The following is a 25,809-nucleotide window of genomic DNA, read 5'->3' as shown; positions in this document are numbered from 1 at the left end:
AGGCGGTGCATCGGGGGAAACTCGGCCACGTAGGCCGAGAGGCAGCAAAGACCAAAGAAAAGACAGAAGAAGCCACGGCCAAAAAGGCCCACACTTTAAAATACTAGGCCGGCCACCGTTGGCCGGCACGCTTCCCAGACAGGAAGAAAGAGGGGCCGCCGCCCCAAAGGAGGCTTCGGTGCAAACTCGCATAAAGGGGTAAAGAACGACAGCCGAGAGAGAAGAGAGAGGTGGTGCATCGGGGGAAACTCGGCCACGTAGGCCGAGAGGCAGCAAAGACCAAAGAAAAGACAGAAGAAGCCACGGCCAAAAAGGCCCACACTTTAAAATACTAGGCCGGCCACCGTTGGCCGGCACGCTTCCCAGAGACAGAGAGAGAAGAAAAAAAACAGGAAATGTGGGCCCAAGCCCCTCAGACCCGGGGGGCCGGCCACCGTTGGCCGGCCCCACGCCCACACACCACAACCCACGGGGAAGGGCATGCTTTCTTAACGTCTGCTTTAGAAATGTGGGCCCAAGCCCCTCAGACCCGGGGGGCCGGCCACCGTTGGCCGGCCCCACGCCCACACCGCTGAACCCACAGGGGGAAGGGCATGCTTTCTTAACGTCTGCTTTCAAAATGTCGGCCCAAGCCCCTCAGACCCGGGGGGCCGGCCACCGTTGGCCGGCCCCACGCCCACACACCACAACCAACGGGGAAGGGCATGCTTTCTTAACGTCTGCTTTCAAAATGTGGGCCCAAGCCCCTCAGACCCGGGGGGCCGGCCACCGTTGGCCGGCCCCACACCCACACACCACAACCCACGGGGAAGGGCATGCTTTCTTAACGTCTGCTTTCAAAATGTGGGCCCAAGCCCCTCAGACCCGGGGGGCCGGCCACCATTGGCCGGCCCCACGCCCACACCGCTGAACCCACAGGGGGAAGGGCATGCTTTCTTAACGTCTGCTTTCAAAATGTGGGCCCAAGCCCCTCAGACCCGGGGGGCCGGCCACCGTTGGCCGGCCCCACGCCCACACACCACAACCAACGGGGAAGGGCATGCTTTCTTAACGTCTGCTTTCAAAATGTGGGCCCAAGCCCCTCAGACCCGGGGGGCCGGCCACCGTTGGCCGGCCCCACGCCCACACACCACAACCCACGGGGAAGGGCATGCTTTCTTAACGTCTGCTTTCAAAATGTGGGCCCAAGCCCCTCAGACCCGGGGGGCCGGCCACCGTTGGCCGGCCCCACGCCCACACACCACAACCCACGGGGAAGGGCATGCTTTCTTAACGTCTGCTTTCAAAATGTGGGCCCAAGCCCCTCAGACCCGGGGGGCCGGCCACCGTTGGCCGGCACCACGCCCACACCGCTGAACCCACAGGGGGAAGGGCATGCTTTCTTTACGTCTGCTTTTGAAATGTGGGACCACTCCCCTTAGACCAGGGCGGCTGGCCACTGTTGGCCGGCCCCACGCCCACCCCCCACAACCCATGACACAAAGATACACTCCATAACAGCAAACCGTCAAGCCTCTGGAAAAATCTAGCCATTTCTGTAGTCAATGATTCCATTACATTGTGATATTTTGCAGCCAAATTCATAAAGTACGCAATAGCAACATATCATTTCAGCATATAGAACGACTTCTTATGTCTCCTTGGTTGTATAACATGAATTTATGGTGCTTTATTAGGAAAATCATAACCTCATATGATGTGTTATATGCTTTTCTTCAACAAGTCCAATCCAAGAAATTTGCTTATTTCAGCTCAGGTAGGCCCGTTCAGCTTTGATCAGTGAGACTCTTCTGTGTTCATGTTGGGTCAATAAGACATAAGATAAAACTGAAGTCACAGTCAGCATACAGCATTACCAGCTTAAAAAACAGTGGTGTAAAAACACGGCTCTAGTCCGAGGACTGAAGAGGAGGTAGTTTGACAGTTAAAAAACAATACAGTGCGAAATACTATTGGCCTGGCAACCAATTCTTAAATAGGCTACAAACGACCACACAGACCTCTAAGGCTTTTTGGAAGAGGAAGGTTTTAAGGCTCTGATGTTAGGTTCATGTTTCCATGGAGTTGCACTTCAGGGAAGACTAGTGTGTTTTACAGGGGTTATTAAAGTTCTCCTGCAGATGAGCTGGATAGAGGGAAATGACTTCTGTTGGTATACAGTTAAAGTAAACTTGAGGAAGTACAATTATGAAAGATATTGTGTGTAATGGAGTAGAAATGAATTCAAAGTAGAAACAAAGCACAAATGTTGATTCCAAAGGAAACATGAAGACATAATTAAGTAATTGTTTTTAATAGCAAAAGAGTTTCTGAGTGGATTGATTCTCTACTTCTTACTCTGCGTAAGATTATCATCACATGCTGTCGACTACACCCGCTCAAGGCAATGGTACAGTAAAAGAAGACAATTTGGAGAAGTGGTAAAGGCCAAGGTGTCCCACTTCTTTCAGTGATTCCGCGTGCGCGGCCAGAGGGCAAGGGGAACCAAAGGCGGCCGTTCTGCGGCCACAACGTTGAGTACACTGCCTTTCAAGGTGAATGGGACACTGTCCCACAGTCTGTGATCACTCCACCCTCGTTATTACCAACAGACCAGCAAGAAACAGTTCCCACGAGACGGAACTTGCACCCACACATTGAAAGCAGCCGCAAAGGCACACGCCCTGATGGGCAAACGGCACCGTGCGCGTGCGCGGCCAGAGGGCAAGGGGAACCAAAGGCGGCCGTTCCGCAGCAACAGCGTCAATCACAGCCTTTCAGGGTGATGGGAGACTGTCCCACTGTCTTTGATCATTCCACCCTCTTCTATTGTTTTACCAACAGGTCAGCAAAAAACAGTTCCCACTCGGCGAAACGTTCCGCCAACACCTCGAAAGCAGCCGCAAAGGCACACGCCCTGACGGGCAATCGGCACCGTCCGCGTGCGCGGCCAGTGGGCAAGGGGAACCAAAGGCGGCCGTTCCGCAGCAACAGCGTCAATCACAGCCTTTCAGGGTGATGGGAGACTGTCCCACTGTCTTTGATCGTTCCACCCTCTTCTATCGTTTTACCAAAAGGCCAGCAAAAGGCAGTTCCCACTCGGCGTAACCTGCGCCCACACATTGAAAGCAGCCGCAAAGGCACACGCCCAGAAGGGGGAACGGCATATTCCTCTGTAAAGTTAGAGTCTGGCGTCACGTAGGCAGCAAAAAGAAAAGAAAAGTAAGAAAAAAAAACAAAGGGCAGCAAAGACCCCACCCTGAGCCGGCCACAGTTGGCCGGCATGCATCCCTGAGAGTTCGGCCCGGCCCTCCCACAAAGTTTTTTGTTTTTGTGATCTTTGCCTCTACCCACACCAACACCCCACCACCCAAGGGGAAGGGCGTGTACCTCTTCTATCGTTTTACCAACAAGCCAGCAAAAGGCAATTCCCACTCGGCGTAACCTGCGCCCACACATCGAAAGCAGCCGCAAGGCACACGTCCTGAAGGGGGAACGGCACCCTCTGCGTGCCAGGTCAAAGGGGGAGGGGACCCAAAAGCGGCCGTTTAACGACCACAGCGTAGACCACGGCATATAAAGGAGAAGGGACACTAGACAACCATTTGGAGAAATGCTGGCAAAGGCGGAGGTGTCCCACTGTCTTTGATGATTCCCCCCTCCGAGTTATAAAGGCACCCTCCGCGTAAGCGTGCAGAGGGCTAGGGGACCCAAAGGCGGCCGTCCCATGGCCACTGCGGCGACCACACCCGCTCAAGCCGATGGGACAGTGAAAGATGAAAATTTAGAGAATTTCTGGCCAAGGTCGAGGTGTAGTAATCCCAGCGGATAAAGAGGTTCAGATGGACAGATACCTCTGTAAAGTGAGAGTCTGGCATATTCCTACACCTAAAATGATTATCTGAAGTATCCACATCAAATATAACAGTGCTCTTTCTGTACAGGAACTGCGAGGATCTGGAGAAGACCTAACAGTCATGGCTCATGATGGAAATATTTTTTGCCCCCCCCCCCCCCAAAAAAAGGGAATTGAATGAAATCCGAACAGAACACAAAGAGGAAGCATTTCCTACCTTGGCTTTTATGGACTAATTTTCCACAGAATATCCTTCTACCTCTACAGAGTCAGTATTACAGGGGAGAAAACGTTTTGTAACTTCCGAATACAGAGATGGGCCAAAAGTATATTAAGTTCAACAGGGACAAATGAAAGATACTTCTCTCCGCGATGGCTGTTCAGCAGTGGAACTGTCTCCCCCGGACTGTGTTGGAGGCCCCTTCTTTTGAAGCTTTTAAGCATAGGCTCGATGGCCATCTGTCGGGGATGCTTTGAATGAAACTTCCTGCGTCTGTCTTGGGGGAGAACTCGATGGCCCATGAGTTCTATTCCAACTCTACTTTTCTATGATTCCATGATTCACTGATTCGGGAAACGGCCCCTTGAGATGGATGAACCCAAAAACGACAGTGGGCAACGTTGAGTGATGAAAAAGAGGAGAAAGGAAGGGAAAAGAGAGAGGAAAGCATTGTAGGATAGAGGAGAGAGTTGTTGGACAAAGGGGCCACCCCCCCGCCCGGCCGCCCAAAAAATTGGCCAAACTTACTCTGAAGCAGAGTTGCTTAAAGGAGGAGAACTGTTGCTCTAGGAGCAGTCGGTCTCAAAATCCAAATCTGGGAAATTCAACACAGGAAGGTTGGCCTTCAGGAAAACAAGTTTCTCAACTGTTTGAGGGTCCAGCAAGCTGCGGTGGGGCGTGACTACATCTCCCGCTAGGCTGAAGACCCTTTCGCTCTGGACGCTGGTGGGAGGACAGCTGAGGAACTGGCGGGCTACGTGCGACAGATCCGGCCACATGTGTTCACGTGAAGCCCAATAGGACAATGGATCACAAGAAATTATCTCAGGAGGCTCCTCAAAGTATCTGTTGACCGAGCATTCGGCCGAGTCTACCTTTTGAGCAGAAGCCAGCAAAGAGGATTCTTCAGAGCAGGCAAGTATGGCCACCGTCTCTGCAAAGAAAACGTTTCCTGTTCGCGGCTGGAGATCCGTATCCCTACGGCAACCCCCTACCGGCTCCCCGGGACTTTCAGTCTCGCCACTAGCGCTAGTGCTGGGGGTGACAGGCATTTCTGGAAGAGGGGCCGCTGTGCAGCAAAGACCTCCCTCACAAGGTCAATCCTCCAAGGTGGACTGTGTCCGCCTTCCACCATCTTCACCAGGAGAACTTTGCGTGCTAAGGCTGCCACTGGAAGGGCTTGCAGTTCCCCCTCCTAGCGAAATGGAGGGATGGTGTCGCTTCATGTGAGAGCTCAACCCCGAGGTCGCAAGATGTCTCGTGTCTCTGCCTCTGCTGATATTTGCCCCACAGTGTCTACAAACTGCCAAAGTAGCACTCTGAGAGTGGACATGGAAATGGTCCCAAATAAATGACCTTGGCCTCCCCACAGCCACTGTGGCGACGCCCCCAGAGATGGGAGTCGTGGGCACCCTTTCAGCAGCATGAGAAAGTCTACGTTTTGATGGTAGTACCTCCTCTACCTCCTCCTCACTGTCAGTAGCGGGTGGAGGGGTGGGGTTATCTATATCCTCACTATCCACCACCTGTAGTTCAATGACGGCAACACCTGTATGTTCCATTGATCGTCCACTTGTCTCAGCTCCATACGACAACCGGCTCCGGGTGGATGCCTGTGAACTTTCTGCATTCGAACAGCCAGCTTCTTCATCAAGTCCACCCACTCCCATAGTTCGGCGTTCCAGACGGATGGGACCCACCTTAACTTTTTTGGCCCCCCACAGTGTCCTGGCTGTGGCTTGACCACTAGCAGGACTTGCTCCCCCAGACCCGCGTACAGCTGAGCGCTTCATGACAAGGGGAGTGTTTTCAGGTAACAGAAGGGATGATGGTAAGGTGTTGTGTTACTGGTGGGAAATATTTGTTGAATCTTGATTGGCAACGTGTTATATTCTGGCCAATTAACTGTCGCAAAAGCACAGTCTATAACATTTAGTTAGTTTTATTTGTTTACAAGGGGCTACCTGTACTTTCCAGTTCTACAGGGAAGTATGGGATATGCAACTCTTTCCCAAACTTGGCTTAGGATTATCAGAAAGCGTCCCCGGCTGAGACACAAGCAGCCCCGCTTGTGTTTGAGACTGGGGAAGGGACAAAGGCACCCCCTTCTTTCCCCAAAAGGAGTTGTATTTTGTACAGGGAAGTATGGGATATGCAACTCTTTCCCAAACTTGGCTTAGGATTATCAGGAAGCGTCCCCGGCTGAGACACAAGCAGCCCCGCTTGTGTTTGAGAGCGGTGAAGGGACAAAGGCACCCCCTTCTTTCCCCAAAAGGAGTTGTATTTTGTACAGGGAAGTATGGGATATGCAACTCTTTCCCAAACTTGGCTTAGGATTATCAGGAAGCGTCCCCGGCTGAGACACAAGCAGCCCCGCTTGTGTTTGAGAGCGGTGAAGGGACAAAGGCACCCCCTCTTCTTTCCCCAAAAGGAGTTGTATTTTGTACAAGGAAGTATGGGATATGCAACTCTTTCCCAAACTTGGCTTAGGATTATCAGGAAGCGTCCCCGGCTGAGACACAAGCAGCCCCGCTTGTGTTTGAGAGCGGTGAAGGGACAAAGGCACCCCCCCTTCTTTCCCCAAAAGGAGTTATATTTTGTACAGGGAAGTATGGGATATGCAACTCTTTCCCAAACTTGGCTTAGGATTATCAGGAAGCGTCCCCGGCTGAGACACAAGCAGCCCCGCTTGTTTTTGAGAGCGGTGAAGGGACAAAGGCACCCCCTCTTCTTTCCCCAAAAGGAGTTGTATTTTGTACAGGGAAGTATGGGATATGCAACTCTTTCCCAAACTTGGCTTAGGATTATCAGGAAGCGTCCCCGGCTGAGACACAAGCAGCCCCGCTTGTGTTTGAGAGCGGTGAAGGGACAAAGGCACCCCCTTCTTTCCCCAAAAGGAGTTGTATTTTGTACAGGGAAGTATGGGATATGCAACTCTTTCCCAAACTTGGCTTAGGATTATCAGGAAGCGTCCCCGGCTGAGACACAAGCAGCCCCGCTTGTGTTTGAGAGCGGTGAAGGGACAAAGGCACCCCCTTCTTTCCCCAAAAGGAGTTGTATTTTGTACAGGGAAGTATGGGATATGCAACTCTTTCCCAAACTTGGCTTAGGATTATCAGGAAGCGTCCCCGGCTGAGACACAAGCAGCCCCGCTTGTGTTTGAGAGCGGTGAAGGGACAAAGGCCCCCCCCCTTCTTTCCCCAAAAGGAGTTGTATTTTGTACAGAGAAGTATGGGATATGCAACTCTTTCCCAAACTTGGCTTAGGATTATCAGGAAGCGTCCCCGGCTGAGACACAAGCAGCCCCGCTTGTGTTTGAGAGCGGTGAAGGGACAAAGGCACCCCCTTCTTTCCCCAAAAGGAGTTGTATTTTGTACAGGGAAGTATGGGATATGCAACTCTTTCCCAAACTTGGCTTAGGATTATCAGGAAGCGTCCCCGGCTGAGACACAAGCAGCCCCGCTTGTGTTTGAGAGCGGTGAAGGGACAAAGGCACCCCCTCTTCTTTCCCCAAAAGGAGTTGTATTTTGTACAAGGAAGTATGGGATATGCAACTCTTTCCCAAACTTGGCTTAGGATTATCAGGAAGCGTCCCCGGCTGAGACACAAGCAGCCCCGCTTGTGTTTGAGAGCGGTGAAGGGACAAAGGCACCCCCCCTTCTTTCCCCAAAAGGAGTTATATTTTGTACAGGGAAGTATGGGATATGCAACTCTTTCCCAAACTTGGCTTAGGATTATCAGGAAGCGTCCCCGGCTGAGACACAAGCAGCCCCGCTTGTTTTTGAGAGCGGTGAAGGGACAAAGGCACCCCCTCTTCTTTCCCCAAAAGGAGTTGTATTTTGTACAGGGAAGTATGGGATATGCAACTCTTTCCCAAACTTGGCTTAGGATTATCAGGAAGCGTCCCCGGCTGAGACACAAGCAGCCCCGCTTGTGTTTGAGAGCGGTGAAGGGACAAAGGCACCCCCTTCTTTCCCCAAAAGGAGTTGTATTTTGTACAGGGAAGTATGGGATATGCAACTCTTTCCCAAACTTGGCTTAGGATTATCAGGAAGCGTCCCCGGCTGAGACACAAGCAGCCCCGCTTGTGTTTGAGAGCGGTGAAGGGACAAAGGCACCCCCTTCTTTCCCCAAAAGGAGTTGTATTTTGTACAGGGAAGTATGGGATATGCAACTCTTTCCCAAACTTGGCTTAGGATTATCAGGAAGCGTCCCCGGCTGAGACACAAGCAGCCCCGCTTGTGTTTGAGAGCGGTGAAGGGACAAAGGCCCCCCCCTTCTTTCCCCAAAAGGAGTTGTATTTTGTACAGGGAAGTATGGGATATGCAACTCTTTCCCAAACTTGGCTTAGGATTATCAGGAAGCGTCCCTGGCTGAGACACAAGCAGCCCCGCTTGTGTTTGAGAGCGGTGAAGGGACAAAGGCACCCCCCCTTCTTTCCCCAAAAGGAGTTATATTTTGTACAGGGAAGTATGGGATATGCAACTCTTTCCCAAACTTGGCTTAGGATTATCAGGAAGCGTCCCCGGCTCTGACACAAGCAGCCCCGCTTGTGTTTGAGAGCGGTGAAGGGACAAAGGCACCCCCTCTTCTTTCCCCAAAAGGAGTTGTATTTTGTACAGGGAAGTATGGGATATGCAACTCTTTCCCAAACCTGGCTTAGGATTATCAGGAAGCGTCCCCGGCTGAGACACAAGCAGCCCCGCTTGTGTTTGAGAGCGGTGAAGGGACAAAGGCACCCCCTCTTCTTTCCCCAAAAGGAGTTGTATTTTGTACAGGGAAGTATGGGATATGCAACTCTTTCCCAAACTTGGCTTAGGATTATCAGGAAGCGTCCCCGGCTGAGACACAAGCAGCCCCGCTTGTGTTTGAGAGCGGTGAAGGGACAAAGGCACCCCCTTCTTTCCCCAAAAGGAGTTGTATTTTGTACAGGGAAGTATGGGATATGCAACTCTTTCCCAAACTTGGCTTAGGATTATCAGGAAGCGTCCCCAGCTGAGACACAAGCAGCCCCGCTTGTGTTTGAGAGCGGTGAAGGGACAAAGCCCCCCCCTTCTTTCCCCAAAAGGAGTTGTATTTTGTACAGGGAAGTATGGGATATGCAACTCTTTCCCAAAATTGGCTTAGGATTATCAGGAAGCGTCCCCGGCTGAGACACAAGCAGCCCCGCTTGTGTTTGAGAGCGGTGAAGGGACAAAGGCACCCCCCCTTCTTTCCCCAAAAGGAGTTATATTTTGTACAGGGAAGTATGGGATATGCAACTCTTTCCCAAACTTGGCTTAGGATTATCAGGAAGCGTCCCCGGCTCTGACACAAGCAGCCCCGCTTGTTTTTGAGAGCGGTGAAGGGACAAAGGCACCCCCTCTTCTTTCCCCAAAGGAGTTGTATTTTGTACAGGGAAGTATGGGATATGCAACTCTTTCCCAAACTTGGCTTAGGATTATCAGGAAGCGTCCCCGGCTGAGACACAAGCAGCCCCGCTTGTGTTTGAGAGCGGTGAAGGGACAAAGGCACCCCCTCTTCTTTCCCCAAAAGGAGTTGTATTTTGTACAGGGAAGTATGGGATATGCAACTCTTTCCCAAACTTGGCTTAGGATTATCAGGAAGCGTCCCCGGCTGAGACACAAGCAGCCCCGCTTGTGTTTGAGAGCGGTGAAGGGACAAAGGCCCCCCCCTTCTTTCCCCAAAAGGAGTTGTATTTTGTACAGGGAAGTATGGGATATGCAACTCTTTCCCAAACTTGGCTTAGGATTATCAGGAAGCGTCCCTGGCTCGGATCCCTTGTTTCCAAAAACACTTTTGTGTGGAAAAAAGAAAGGAGAAAGCCCACCCCTTGCTGCGCCAGGAAAAAAACACCCACAGGACAGCCCTTTGCAAAAACAAAAGAAAAAGAAAGACCCAACTAACACACACCACCCAAACTCAGCCAGCCACCCCACCTTTTCTCCCGGTCTTCACACAGCCATGCTGTGACGCAGCAATCTTTCCTGCCTGCCAGTGCCTGCACCAAAATCTCCCTTCCACCCTCTACAAAATTCCCAGTGCGACTGAGCCACGAGGCGTTTGCACGATGTTTTCATTCAGGACGTCCTACCAGCCCCTCCCCCTGGTTAAACGTGCTCTCTGATTGGCTACAAGGTGCAAACAACATGCTAGATTGCCCCAGTGGACTTAAACAAGTTTGGATGATTTGCCAAAGCATTTTTTAAAAACGAAAAAAAAGGCGCCATAACGGAAAACGGCCAATCGCAGTTCGAAACCGCGATATCCAGGCGTGTGGACAACCAAGGTTCGATATTGCTTCAAAACAAACGAAAATAACGATGCAATAACGGTAAACGGGGAAAACGAATTATTTGAGCAAGCCTAGTATGTAATAATGTTTTATATGTTTTTTGATTTTATGTTTATATGTTTTAAATGTATTTAAGTGATTGTATTTTATTGTGTACTAGCTTGGGGACCCGGTAATACCCGGGTCATTTGAGAAAGGCATTGTTTGCCTTTGTTCCAAGTGTAGTCTAGATCCAATGTCAGCTGGGCAAATCCTATCGTCCATGGTCTGACCCCCTCCAAACAGCACCAGGGTATAGAGTGAGTTTTGGGGGCTCTGTGTGCCAAGTTTTGTCTTTATCAGTCATTGGTGGGGGTTGCAGTGGTCTCAGTAAGCGAGTGAAGGTATTTCAAGTCCCATCGTCCATGGTTTGTCATCCCACAAACCACACCAAGATGTGGGGTCATGGGGGCTCTGTGTGTCAAGTTTGAATTTGTTCAGTCATTTGTGTGGGCCTCAGTGGTCTCAGGAAATGAGTGAAGATATTGCAAGTGCTCTCATCCATGATCCAAACTCTTCCAGGCTTCAGCAGGGTCTAAAGTGGATCATGGGTGCTCTGTGTGCCAAATTTGGTAGTGATTTGTCATTGGTGGGAGTCGCAGTGGTCTCAGAAAGTGAGTGAAAGTACTGCAAATCCCATAATCCATGGTGCATCATCCCCCAATCAAGATGGGGGTTCTGTGTGCCACGTTTGGTCCAGTTACGTCACTGGTGAGCATGGTAGTGGTAGTGAGCATGGTAGCCGAAGCAATTGAAAGTACTGTAAATCCCATCATCTGTAGTCCATCCTCCCCCAAATGTCACCAGGCCATAAAATACGTCATGGGGGTTATATGTGCCAAGTTTGGGTCAGGTCCTTTGTTTCTGGCGGTCACAGTGGCCTGTGGAAGTGGCGGACAATCAGAAAGCTGCCACATACACAGATACATACCCATATCCATACCCACATATCAACACTGACTTTTATTATGTACTAGCTCGGGGACCCGGCGGTGACCAGGTCATTTGAGTAGTGTAGTCTAGATGCAATGTCAGCTGGGTTCAGTGGGTGCGGTAAACTACAAATCTCATATGCAAGTCCCATCGTTCTTTGTACACCCCCCTCTAAACAGCACCACGGTGTAGAGTGGGTCATGAGGGCTCTGTGTGCTAAGTTTGGTAGGGCTGTCTGGATAAGGGTGAACTACAACTCCCAGATCCCCAGGGCAATCGCCCCAAAATCGTGCCAGTATTTGCAGTTGGCCATGTTGGGTCTGTGTGCCAAGTTTGGTCTAGATCCGTCGTTGGTGGGATTCAGTGTTGTCTGGATAAGGGTGAACTACAACTCCCAGATTCCCAGGGCAATTACCCCAAAACCGTGCCATTTTTCACAGTTGGCCATGTTGGGTCTGTGTGCCAAGTTTGGTCCAGATCCGTCATTGGCAGGGTTCAGCGCTGTCCGGATAAGGGTGAACTACAACTCTCAGATTTCCAGGGCAATCACCCCCAAACCCTGCCAGTATTTGCAATTGGCCATGTTGGGTCTATGTGTCAACTTTGGTCCAGAATCGTTGTCAGCTGGCTTCAGTGCTTTCTGGATGTAGATGAACCCTAATTCCCAAGATCAAGGTCCATTCTCACTACCCTCTGCAGTGTGTTCAGTTGGTCATGGGGATTCTCTATGCCAAGTTTGGTCCTGAACCTTTATCAGTGGGGTCACAGTTTCTCTGGATGCAGGTGAACTATAGCTCCCAAAATCAAGGTCCATTTCCACTATCCCCTGCAGTGTGTTCAGTTGGTCAAAGGGCTTCACTGTGCCAAATGTGGTCCCAGTCCACTGTCAGTGGGGGTCACCATATCAGTGAAGGTACTGCAAGTCCTATCATCCATGGCAAATGTGGTCCAGATGCATAGTTGGTTGGGTTAACAGTGCTCTCTGGATATAGGTCAAGTACAACTCTAGCAAATCATGGTGTAAATTCTCCCCAAATTTCTCTAGTATGTTCAGTTGCTGATCAATTCCTCTGTGAACTGTGTGCCATAGGAAAGGGTAGGAAAGGGTGAAGGGAGAGGCAGTGGGTGGGGTCATGTAAATTAAGGAACCTTGGGATGTCCATTCTGGAGGAGAAACAGAACATATAGGCATGAAAGTCTTCACTTGAGTGGGGGGCAGGATGCTGTTTGTGAAGGACACGGTTTAGGCTGCAAGTTTGTGTCACTCACTGTAACCTGCAATGTCCTAGGAGGGAGTGACTTGGTGGCTCCACAGCACTGGGAACTGTAGCCTGTTTGTGGAGGCCAGAGGCTGTCTGTGTGAACAGACACCTGTGCCACATACACACATACAGATTTTCACTTTTATTATGTGTATAGATATAGATAGATACAGATACAGATACAGAGATAGATAGATATAGATATAGATATAGATATAGATTACTGGGCTTGGTCCCCATGTGAACCACCGGAGTCCCGTTGGGGAGATGGGGTGGGATATAAGAATAAAGTTATCATCATCATCATCATCATCATCAACTGCTTAGAGGAAGTCAGGGGACATAACAATTCTTAGATACTGACTCAAAATTTGGAAACTCTGAGTCCCAGACTCATCTAGTCAGTATGGGGACTAAGTAGGTCTTAGCATAACCTCATAGACACCATGCCTTTAACTACATGTAAATCATTAACCGACCACAGAGGAAGATGACTGCACCTCTGAAGTTACATTCATGCTCTGTGTTTTTTGTGCAAAAAAAATTCTGCATAGAAAACAGCCATCTTTTATTAAAACACACAGTGCTGCAGTCTGGAAATTGAATGAGGGTTTTTGTGCAAAAACATAATTGTTGCACATAGAACTAATCCAGAATTAATTCAGTGCAGAAAAACTTTGGGATATGTGAATACCAGGCATAAACTGCATGAAATTCTCACCCTTGTTATTTTTTTCCTGTTGAGAGTTATTCTTCTTAATCAGATTTTGACCCTTATTTTAGTAAAATTTGTTTTCGTTTTAATGAGTATGTATTTGAAGTAACTTATACACAGAAGGAAAGAAGGAAGGAGGGAGGGAAGGAAGGAAGGAAGGAAGGAAGGAAGGAAGGAAGGAAGGAAGGAAGGAAGGAAGGAAGGAAGGGAGGGAGGGAGGAAGGGAGGGAGGGGGGGATATATAATTGAGCAAGATAACAATTCAGCATAAATTACCAGTTTTCCTGGCCTGGAAATGAAAATGGCAAAATAATATTAAACAAACATAAAATATTGTGTTTGCACCATGTCACTTCCAAATTATCACATGTATATAGCTTTCACTGTTTTTACTTCTTTGACTATACACCAGGTTAGATCTTTCAATGATGAAGGAATGGGGAATGTGTGGGGCACCAGATGTGGATAGACTACTATGTGGATAGACAGCTCGCATCACACGTTACCATTGATTGATGCAAGTGGCATCCTAGCAATATTTGGATGATTAAATATTTCCCCAACCCCACTAAAGGTTATTTGACCTCTTAGTACAATTTATGGAAGCAACAAGAATTAATTGCTTTAATCAGCCAACTACTCATACCTGAACAAGAGATGCTAAGCAACCCAAAAAACAGTTTAACTCCCCTTCTATCAAGACGTAGTTTATATTTTGAAGTAGTAAAGTGCACAAGCAAGAAACAAGACGAATTCCCAGATCTATTAAATATACACTAAAGCTCAGGACATTGAGAAGTTGTAGCCCAGTACACATTCCAATAAAATGTAATGGGGGGTTCTCTAGAGTGCTTTCAAGCTCTTGCTCAAAGAATGCTTGGGGATTTGGTGAAGGGGGAACAGAGCCTGCCCTTTCTGTTTATTTTAGTGATTCTACTTGGTTATGACATGCTGAATGAGCAGCAGGAAACTAAGGCTTTCCCACTGGAGTAACCCTTTGCATTTTCCAACCGATGTTCTTCACACATGACCTACAAGAGGTCATTTATTGGAGTAAATTGACAAGTCAATTCTTATACCTCATTAGTTCCATAATATTCCAGGTCAAAACTGCCTGGTACTAACCAGTGCAAAATGGAGGAATGCAATCACTGTTATGAGAGACCATCAATTTCCTGAAATCAAGGGGTCCTGTCTTAGAAGATAGCACTATCTTGACTAATCCTTTCTCTGCTGTACTGAGTCAGATCAATGAATACTAGCATTGTGTTTTCAGAAGAACTTCTAAAAGTTAAATTTTGGGAATTACAGCTTCAAACCCATAGCCAGTATGGTCATGTTGGCTGAAGGATTCTGGGAACTAAAGTCCAAAAATGTAATTTCTTTTTTTTTTTTTTAAATAATTTTTATTAAGATTTTCAAAGAGACAAATACAACATAAAACAAAGGGTTGAATGGATGTGAGGAAATAGGGGAATGGGTGCTGGGGAGGCTTGAAATGTAGTAAAATTAAAAGGGATGGAAGGAAAAAGAAAAAAAAAGGGTCTGGTTGTGCGGGCGGGTACAACCAGTGCTGCACGCTACTAGGGAAGACGTACAGAAAAGAAAAGAGAAAAAAGAAAAGAAAAAAAAATAGACGGAGGGTTAAAAACATAGGAGACTTCCGCGACGCATCGTAGAGGCTTGAATTTTGCTTAGTCCATCTTTTCTTGCAGTCTTCATTCGATTCTTCTGTTCCTTTAAGAGTTCTGCTCTTCTCAATGTCTGTTGTAGGATGTTTAGGATGTTTAATTGTCTATTTATTTATACGTATATCTATATATTTATATTTGCCTTAAAATTTTTATTTATTTATTTATTTATTTTTTGTTTATTTATCCTCTATTTATTTGTTTTTAGGTTATGTGGAAATATAGATTCCCATCAGGTTCGGCTCGAGGTCGGGTGTAATTCTTATGCCTCAGTTTTAGATGTAATCGGGAGTCATTTTTATTGATTAAGTTCCTTTTTTTTCCTTCCCTCTTTACATTTATTTTGTTTTATATTATTTATTTATTTATTTATTTATTACCTTGTAATAAAAAATGTGGGTTATTCTTGAGTGGCATCTCCTTTCTATTTTATTCTTTTAATTCATTTGTACTGATATATCTGTCCACCTGTTGCCACTTAGTTTCTGTTCTTGGAGTTCCCTTTTGTTTTGCTAGTAAAAATGTTAATCTATCCATATTTTTTATTTCGAGAACTTTTACTAACCATTCTGTTTTTGTGGGTACTTCCTTTTGTCGCCAGTGTCTGGCATAAACTATTCTAGCCGCTGTAGTGAGGAAGATCATCAGTTTCTCGTCGTTTGACCCTGCTTGTAGTTTGGATATACCTAATAAGTAGGTTTCCGGTAATTGAATAAATTTCGCCTCTAATATTTTTTGTATATTGTTGTGTATCATATTCCAATATTCTCTTGCTTTGCGACATTTCCACCATAGGTGGTAAAAGCCACCTTCCTCCCTACCACATTTCCAGCAGTTCGTGTTTAAATTTTTGTTTATGTAGCCAAGTTTTTTTGGTGTCATATACCATCTGTAAATTTATTTTTTAAAAAAACAAAAATGTAATTTCTACTACTTCTACCTAAAGTTCTTTCTTTCTTAATTAAAGCGAAATGCAAATATTTAGCAAATTCTTCAAAAAGCAAATTAAAAAGTTCTCTCCATTGGAACCATAAGTACAATTGGTTCTCTATATGCACAAATTCTGTACCCACAGATTCAACCACCCAAGGTTTAAAAATATTTTCCCATTTTATATAAGGCACACCATTTTATTATCCCATTGTATATAATGGGACTTGAGCATTAACAGATTTTGGAATCCACGAAGAGTAAATCAGAAGTCACAAAGACGTCACTAGATCCTCCAAATAGAGAGGATCCCATTATTTGCCTGCTTAGGTTATATAAAATGGCAAATTTTGCTTTGATAATTTATTATTATTATTTTCTCCATGACTGGATTCTTGAACCAAACCACAGTGAGTTCTGAGTGCCTACTGTAATATTCTTTAATATATTCTCCTTCAACATCAAAGTACGCACCTTAGTGTCTGGATTATTAATTTTATGTTGCTTTTAAAATATATACTCATTCTCCAATGAGGTCTAAGAAGTCAATTCTTTGTCTGCCTAGTTGCCTGACAGATATGAGCTAGCCCCCAGGGGCTTCATAGCTGAAATAAGATGTGAACATTGATCTCTCCAATTCCAGTATAAAACAATCACCACAAGTGTGCATAGCATGTAGAGTTGTGCATTCATGTGGAATTGCTCTTCGGTTTGTGTAGTTTCAATCGTGTCATCTCATTTTTGTATTTGCATCCCACTAATGAAAACCTATACAACACAAATTTTCATCTTGCAAACAAAAAACTTGAAAATTTTTGTGCAACTGGCTGCAATGGGGGAGGCTTCAGGGGCTCACCCCCTGCTCAGATTTAGGGCTAGAGGGCTGAAAATCACCACACACGGAGGGCATATCGACTCCTTTTAGCCCATCGACTTTCAAAACTTGTGTCTTCCCCCGATTTCTAGCATCTTTTTTCCTATTTAGAAATAAAATCCCCTATAATAAAAAGCATTCCCTTTTCCTTCCAGTTAGCCCATGCTCTCCATAACAGATATGAGTGTGGAAATGGGAAGTTGCCCCAAGATGCACCCCTTCCCTTAAAGAAGGAAAGGGATTGGGGAGGCAGAAGGAGGGGACCCCAGGCAAAGCCAGCCCCGGGGGGGGGGTCTCTTATGTTAATGTGAGATTTGTGTATTGGTAGTGTTTAAATGAAATTTGTGTCTTGCCTGTATTGCATACTGATTGCATCATCCAGAGTGTACTATAGTCTGGAAAGAGTTAATTACTAAGAAGATGTGTTGACCTTGATGTGTGGCCGGAACAGGGAGTGTCCAGACACAAGTGTGTATGCATTACTGATTGCATCAGTTCAGTTCAGTGTTTGAGTGGAGTGCTGTCTGCTGAGAAGTCAAGTCCTGTGTCCATTGTCTTCAAGTCTGTTTGTCTTCATTACTGCTTTCAGTAAAACTTGTATATAGTTTTACCAACATCTCTGATGTCACTTCGTTCTGCGTTCCACTGATTCCATCCAACTACTGCTGCACTGCACATTACTCTGACATCTTAGGCCAGCCCCCTTCAGGAGCTATGTATGCGCTTCGTAATAGAGATGAGTGTGGAACTGGGGAGTTGCTTGTTGGAGCTTGAAAGATGCCATTTTAGGACAAAACAAAATGCGACATGAAAGAGAAAGCTGCACAAACACCGTGCTTTGCTTTTTTACGGGCCCCTGTGGCACTCCTGCAAACTTCTTCCTCATGCGTCAGAGTAGGAGGCAGTGGAAGGAGTTGATCCTTGAGCAATCAGAGGCCAAGAAAATAGTGACATGGAATGGACTGGACAGGGAGGGCATAGAAGGGGGGGACTGCCCCTAAAGCGGCCATTGTGCTCGTGTCCTTTGCCGCTGCTGCTGAGTGCTGGTGGACTGGCTGGCTTGCTCTCTCTCTCTCTCTCCCCGCTTGGCTTGGCTTGCTGGTTGCCTTGCTTTGCCTTTTGCCTTGCCTTGCTGCTTCTTTGCCTTTCTGGTGAGGGCACCGGGCACTGGGCAAAGATTTGGGGGTTTTTTTGCCTGGCTGTTTGGCATATTTTGAAAGTTTTTTTTTTCTTTGAAGGGAAGGGGCTGGGATTATTGAAGTGGTAGGGTTGGGTTTTGCTGGGGAGCGTGTATGGGGCTTTTGTTTGTTTATTCTTATTGTAAAACCCCATTCTTCTTCCCTCCAATTTTTTATTTTAAAAAGGAAAAACAATCAGCTAGGAAAAGATTAACTCCCCAAGACAGCTCTGCAGCAACACCACATGGTGATGACTGGTCCGGCACTACTACTATAACAGTGCTCTACAAAGTTATGTGATACTGATTTGTTGCTCCACCTCTTTCTCTGACACATGAGGAAGTGAATTGCAGCACCAGCCAATCCTCAGAAGCCATGTGGCAGAAATGAAATGAAGGCCAGCAGGAGGTCTGTGTGGCTTTCCTTATCATGTCACTTGTTGTTTCTTATGAAAATGACATGTGTCATCTTGTGTAAACGAACGGTCAACACGAAACAACAGCATGAAGGAAAAATTTTCGCACACCCATATCTTAATTTTTTACTTATTAATTTATTATTTATTTACAGCATTTTTCTTATAGACCTCAGCCATCAAATGATCTTTTTAGTGATCTTTTTAGTGACCTTCCTATAATTTAGAAAACAAAACTAGATGGTGAGAAAAAAGAAATAGAGAGAAAAAATAGGCTATTAACCAATCCAACGAGGGTACCTTATTGGAGTTGTAAAATAAATTCATGGTCATTTCACCTATATGAGCTTGTTGTGAGAATAAAACAGAGTGGAAAGAGAACAGTTTACATCACCTTGAACACCTCAGAGGAAGGATGTGATAAAAATGTAATAGGCAAAGAATAAATAATCACTGGGATTGTTTGGTTCAATTCAGTTACCTTCTGCAGAATAATGAAACCATTCTATTGTGCCCCAAAAAAGAAGACACTTCTCTAAGTCTGATAATGGTCAAGACCAGACAACAGCAACACTCCTTTTTCCCTCCAGGATTTGTGTTTTTGCTTAAATGCAAGCACCTGCACTGTTTTCTGCTGATCATGAGTTCCCACAAAGCTTCTGATTTTGCAGGTCAGTCCATTTTGATTGAATCCTTGCTGTGGGAACATTGATTGCTTGCTTTTATCTTCTGGACTGTTGCCAGCTGGATGGATTTTGGTTTCTTGCTTTCACATGCTGACTGTTTATACTTTACAGATTTAGAATGATTGTACTGCAATACTATGCATCAAAATTTGAACTATTTTCTGCTCTTGGTTTGAAAGTATTTTTCCTGTTTAATTGTGCAGTACTTACTTTAAAAGTAGTTGTTATACTCCAAAAGCTGCATTATTGCGGCTTCCACAATGTTGAATTGGTTGGGACTATATGAGATGTTCCTTGAAAAACTATAGCAAATAATAATAATAATAATAATAATAATAATAATAATAATAATAATAATACTTAATTGATATACTGCCCTATCTCCTCAAGGGACTCAGGGCGGTTTTGAACATAGCAAAGGAAACATACAACAATTTAAAACCATACAACAACTAAACATAATACAACAATGAACATAAGTACACCAAACATACAAATCAATCAACTACAGAATTAAGAACTAGTAACAAAATACTCCATCAATGGGCCAAGATGTGCTGTGGAATGTCCACAAAAACAAAGTTTTTGCAGTTTAATGACCATTTCCCATGTTTTAATAATATAACCAATTAGGAAATAACATTTATAACCCAGGAACAAAAACTGTGTTATTTGTTCCAACAGAAGCAGGAGGATTGTTATGACCAAGCAGTGGTAATGGGTTGTCCTGCTTGCAGGGAGCCCTCCCTCATGGTCATTTGGCTCTGTTACTGCAATTTCTTGGAACCTACCGCAATCTTGAGAAAATCTGAGAATGAATGAATAAATACAGGCCAAAACTGTCTATGAAGTTATTCTGTGGATGTTCAGTTGAAAAGAGTGGAAAGTAGCAAGTATTGTGCTCTTTGTGTGCTTCCAAATAACCATGAATTGTTTTGATAATGTACACCTTAAAACCATGTTAAAACAGTGGATGTGGCTCTTAATGTGACATACTGCATTATCACAGGATGTCTACGCCCTACACCACTGGAGAAATACTGTTTAGCTGGCATTGCACTACCCGCATGTTTTCGAACTGCTAGGTTGGCAGAAGCTGGGAGCTCATCCTGCTAACCGGATTCGAACCACTGACCAGTCAGTCAGAAAGTTCAGCAGCTCAGCAGTTTAAACCACTGTGGCACTGGGGGCTCTTTGGCCAAACTGTACACCTCTTTTGTCAAGAGCTTCACAATAACATTTATTTGCTCATTATGTATCTGTTGAACAGTGGCAATTGAAGAGAGCTAAGAGACAATCAGTGCCATCAGTATTATTAGCTTTGGTGATAAAATTATGCAGTTAGGGAATGAGATGTGCTAATGAACCCGGATGATTTAATAGAGCTGCAGTTTGACACTGGAAGGAAGTCACACAGCTGGGTACTTTGTGGTTCGCTGACTATGGGAGCCTCACATGGTGGGGTTACAGCAATGCTTTGAATAAAGGCCACATGTTATACTGTGTGTGTTTGTTTAGTATAGCGAAACCTCAGATATATAAGAGTTATTGATTTAATTTCAATCATACTCCAGCTTCGTACAGTGGGAAACACATTCCCTAAATTCCAGTAGCAATGCCTCTAGATAGTTTAGATATTCCTTTCTTTCTATTAATATTGAAAACATTTTGGTTCTAACCTTTCCCTGTTGGGCTATTTGGGAGGATAAGTTGATTTATCAGCATCTGTGTTCTACCACCTAGTCTGTTCATCCTTGTCCAGTGCAGCTGTTAATAGATCTCAAAGACATCTGAGGTTCAAGTGTTAGTTGTGTTCCATTTTTCACTTATTGAAGCATAATCTGCCCTGAAGTTGTTCTAGATCTTAAACACCCCATTTATTTTCTTAATGATTCGCCCAACTTTATCTATTTTCCAAAATCTTTTTAACTGCAAAAAGTGCATTTATCTCCTTTTAAAACATATATTTAAGAAGCAGATGGAAAGCAGGATTTCCCATCAACTCTTGTCATGCTCATCAGATGACAGCAAAATCTTGGAAGCTTGCCCAGATACGTTGAAAACAAAATAACTTCTTAGAGCATTTCTGGAATTGGAATTCTATGTCAAATACAGTGAAGAGTTTGTATTACAGGGAAATTAGCTTTTTAAAGAATGACTCCCCATTCTTATTTTACAGAGCCCTTCCCCAAAAGGTATTTATCAAAGAAGGTCTGTACCCACAAGTCTTGTTTTAATTTCTTCCTGTGTTCTCTTTTCAATCTTTTTTTGAAATCTTTGAGAAGGAGCTTGTGTTGCTGAGTCATTTCCATTAGCCTCCTTCTATAAAGATCTGTTGCTTTTAGGTAGGTCTTCAATCCACAGTTAGAAATAATATTTCTCTTCTTTCTTTCTTTCTTTCTTTCTTTCTTTCTTTCTTTCTTTCTTTCTTTCTCTCTTTCTCTCTTTCTCTCTTTCTCTCTTTCTCTCTTTCTCTTTCTTTCATATTCCATCCATTTTGTTCCCTATTTTTATCTTCTTTCTGGGAACCCCTGGTGGCACAATGGGTTAAATCCGAGGAGAGCAGGTGAGCTCCCTCTGTCAGCTACAGCTCCCCATGCAGGGACATGAGAGAAGCCTCCCACAAGATGGTGAACCATCAAACATCCAAGAATCCTCTGGGCAATATCCTTGCAGACAGCCCATTCTCTCACACCAAAAGAGACTTGCAGTTTCTCAAGTCATTCCTAACATGAAAAAAATCTTTCTTTGTCTAACGATATACTATTGGATTTGCCACCTTCATTTGTGAATAATGGACAGTTCCTTGCATGAACTTCGAAGAATACTATTAGCCTTGCAGATCTTATCAAATGAGCTTTAAACTAGCACAAGAAAGGAGAATGCTCAGAACTAACAAGAATTTTAAAGGTCAGGGTCAAGAATACAAAGAATAAAAATGGCAGGTGTGAATGCTTGCATGTAGAATAGAGAAATTAGAGAGATATAGTATCTAATGGTGCTGATGTCTATATGCCAATGCACATAATATAGGAAACAGAATGAACTTAAGTATCAAATAGCAATTATGATCTGACTGGAATGCAATTAGATATTAAGAAACACAGTGAAGAACAAGGTTAAAATACAGTATTGAATGTGGTAGTTAAAATGATATAAAACATTTATATGCTAAAATGACAAAGGTAAAAGCGGAAGTAATTATTAAAAGCTTCTAAAACTGTGGCAACATCTTGCACTGACAAGCTATCGCTGCTGCACAAAAGCTAGCAACTTTGGCAGTAATTTTGGGGTCTTGGTCTGCCAAAAGATAATCAACATAAAACCTTACAGATCTCCCTGGTAAACTTTCTAAAATTGGATTTATAAAATGTTTACGAAGGTCTCGGTAAAAAGAGCAGTACAACAAGACATGCTCCACAGTTTCCACTGCCTCAGCCTCACAGGGACATAGGCGTTCATTGTATGGTACTTTGTTATATCTTCCCTCAAGTACAGCTGAAGGGAGTACATCGAACTTAGCCAAAGAGAAAGCCTTCCTATGTTTTGGGATAATAAGGTTATCTAAGTACTCTGCATCTAGACGTTGAGAAGGTGAGTCTTGGGGAATGGCAGGAAGATCAGCCCTGAGGTGTTGGTTATAGCCTAATCTTGGCTCCAGAATCACAAATAGGGATTTATTTGATTAATGTGTCCATGGTTTTTTTGAAAAGGGTCCAGACCGGGAAGGGGGAGGGTTAATTTTCTGATACCAATGCCATTATTAGATGGATCCATTCTTTTTTTGAGCTATTATCTTCAACAGTATTTTGGGGACACATTTTTAAATGCAGCATATATTCCTTAGAGCCAAAAGAGTCCAAAAGTGCAACTGGTTATATTGAACTACAGTAGAGTCTCACTTATCCAAGCCTCGCTTATCCAAGCCTCTGGATAATCCAAGCCATTTTTGTAGTCAATGTTTTCAATATATCATGATATTTTGGTGCTAAATTCGTAAATACAGTAATTACAACATAACATTACTGAGTATTGAACTTTTTCTGTCAAATTTATTGTATAACATGAAGTTTTGGTGCTTAATTTGTAAAATCATAACCTAATTTGATGTTTAATAGGCTTTTCCTTAATCCCTCCTTATTATCCAAGATATTCGCTTATCCAAGCTTCTGCTGGCCCGTTTAGCTTGGATAAGTGAGACTCTACTGTACATTCAGAAACTGGTTTAATAGTTTTCATATTCACCAGGACTTTACAATTGTGCACTGTGTCCAAAGCAGTCTTAAATATTTAAAATTCTCAGTGAAAGAGCAATAGTAGCAACAACAGCAATAACAAAACATCTGCATTTCATGCTAATGTGCATCCTTGACCAAAGGGATGCAAGTAACCCATCTAATGTTTCTAATTTTTTAAAAAAGACTACACAAGAAGGCTAAAGACATTGTTGTTGTTTTGTTGTTGTTTTCCTTAAGTCACTTCTGAGTCATGTGACCTTATGTTTAAAAAGGATTTAGCATTGCTTATTTATTTACAGCATTTTTATCCCACCTTTCTCACTCAAGCGGACTCAAGGTGACTTACAAAAGTTGGCAAAAATTCAATGCCCTCTGAGGTTGTGAGAATGTGGCCACCCAAAGTAACCCAGTGAATTTCCATGGCTGAGTGGGGATCTGAACATCGGTCCCCTACACAGCTATTGTGGTTTTATGCACTTTTAGATTTGCAACCAAACACAAACCTAGATTCTCATTGAGACTGACCAAAATAATAATACTCATTCATCAAATGTGAAGCCAAACCATCCTATTTTTTATTCACTACAATTCCCACATCCAGTTTTCTTCCATCCTGTTCCTATTCTAAAGGACAGAAGATGAATGAAATAATAATTAGAAATTTATCAAACTGGGAAATGTAAACATGGAAGGCCGTTCCGGTGCTCCATACTTATTCATATAAGGATTGTACATTCCTTTAGGTCAGTTCTCTGAAGCAAAACTGTCAGTCAATGAGACATCAAAGGAAATGTGTGTTTAGTCCAATTATCCTGCTTTTCTTCTCAAAATTAGATTCTCTTAGGGATGCATGCTTCAGCATAGAGTTGTATGCAGCAAGGTGTAGAATTAACGCAATTTGACACCATCTAACTAATATGACTTAATGCTATGGAATCCTGGGGATTGTGGTTTTAGCTTTTTCTGCCAAAGAGTGTTGGTACCATATCAAACTATACCTCCCATGATTTGATAGCATTGAACCATGACAGTTGAAGTGACATGAAACAGCATTAGTTCTGCAGTGTAGATGCACCCTCAGTCAGAACACAATACATTATAAACAGAAGATCCATAGGATTGTTGTGTGTTTTCCGGGCTGTATGGCCATGTTCCAGAAGCACAAGAAGACAATGCTTCTGGAACATGGCCATATAGCCTGGAAAACACACAAAACCCCTGTGATTCTGGCCATGAAAACCTTCGACAACACAGAAGATCCATAGTTACGGGAAAGTTCAGGCTATGATTTATGTACAAACAAGATGTAAATATGCTGAGTATATTTTGTAAATATGCTGAGTATATTCTCTAGTTTTGCTTTGACTTGGTTTCATCTTTATTTAACACAGTCACTTACTACTACATTTTTGTGGCTAAATAGATGTGCAGATATTTAAAACAACAGCAGCAACAATGTGTAGAAGTAAGACCTGACAGAGTAGAACTGTCTTAGAAATGGATTATGCAATAGGTTTGTAGTTAAGATATATACTAGTTGGACATATTGTTCAGTTTAATTTTGTCCATTGGGATTTTATCCTCATTTAATGCACATCTTAAGCAAACAAGTAAACTTCATCATGACATGGACCCAGCAGTCCCACGATTATAGAAAAAAACCCATGCAATTTGTTTCAATAAATGCCAGCATGAATGCAAAAGAGAGAGAAAAATAAATAAGGAAAATTATCAAATTGTTTTCCTTTTACCATGTTATGTTTTGTTCGCCTGCAAATGTTTCCTGCTGTTTCTGGCTCTGAAAACAAATAGCTGCACTGCTATGCAGAACACTTTCCATAAAGTGCCTTTTCATCATAGCTCCAGCATTCTCCTCTTCCGGTTTTGTCTTATAAAAATGGCAGTTTCCTTATCCTTTTCAGTGTTCCCTCATTTGTTTAACTAACATCTCACCTATATTCAGATTGAGTATGAATCTGAATATTAATGCGATGTGAATATTTATGCCAATACTTGCTCTGCAGATGTGTATTCCAAATTTCATCTTACGTAAACTGGAGTTTAGACTTGGTGATTCCATTAACTACTTTGCTTCCATAATTTCAGGGTAAATTTGTCGTCGATATTTGTCAACAGTAAAGAAAACTTGGGAAAGTTACTTTTTGGATCACAACTGCCAGAATACAGCAGTCAGCAACATACCAAAAACCTTCACATTACATCATTTTAAATCAGTGATGGGATTCATATAGCTCTTAAGATGATCTTAAGAGGTCAGCAGTCTTAGCCAGCATAGACAATGGTGAGGAATGATGGGAACTGCAATCCAACAAGATATGAAAAATCACATGATTTCCATCCTTTTCCTAAAGGAACTGAAGACAACCATCTCACTGGAAGTTTTCCAGGTGTGCATCTACACCATTGAACTAATGCTGCTTGACACCACTTTAACTGCCATTTATCACTGCTATGGAATAATGGAAGTTGTAGATTTA

This window comes from Anolis carolinensis, chromosome 3, assembly GCF_035594765.1.
Source record: "Anolis carolinensis isolate JA03-04 chromosome 3, rAnoCar3.1.pri, whole genome shotgun sequence".
NCBI classification, from domain to species: domain Eukaryota; kingdom Metazoa; phylum Chordata; class Lepidosauria; order Squamata; family Dactyloidae; genus Anolis; species Anolis carolinensis.
Note: the sequence above shows the minus strand (reverse complement) of the source record.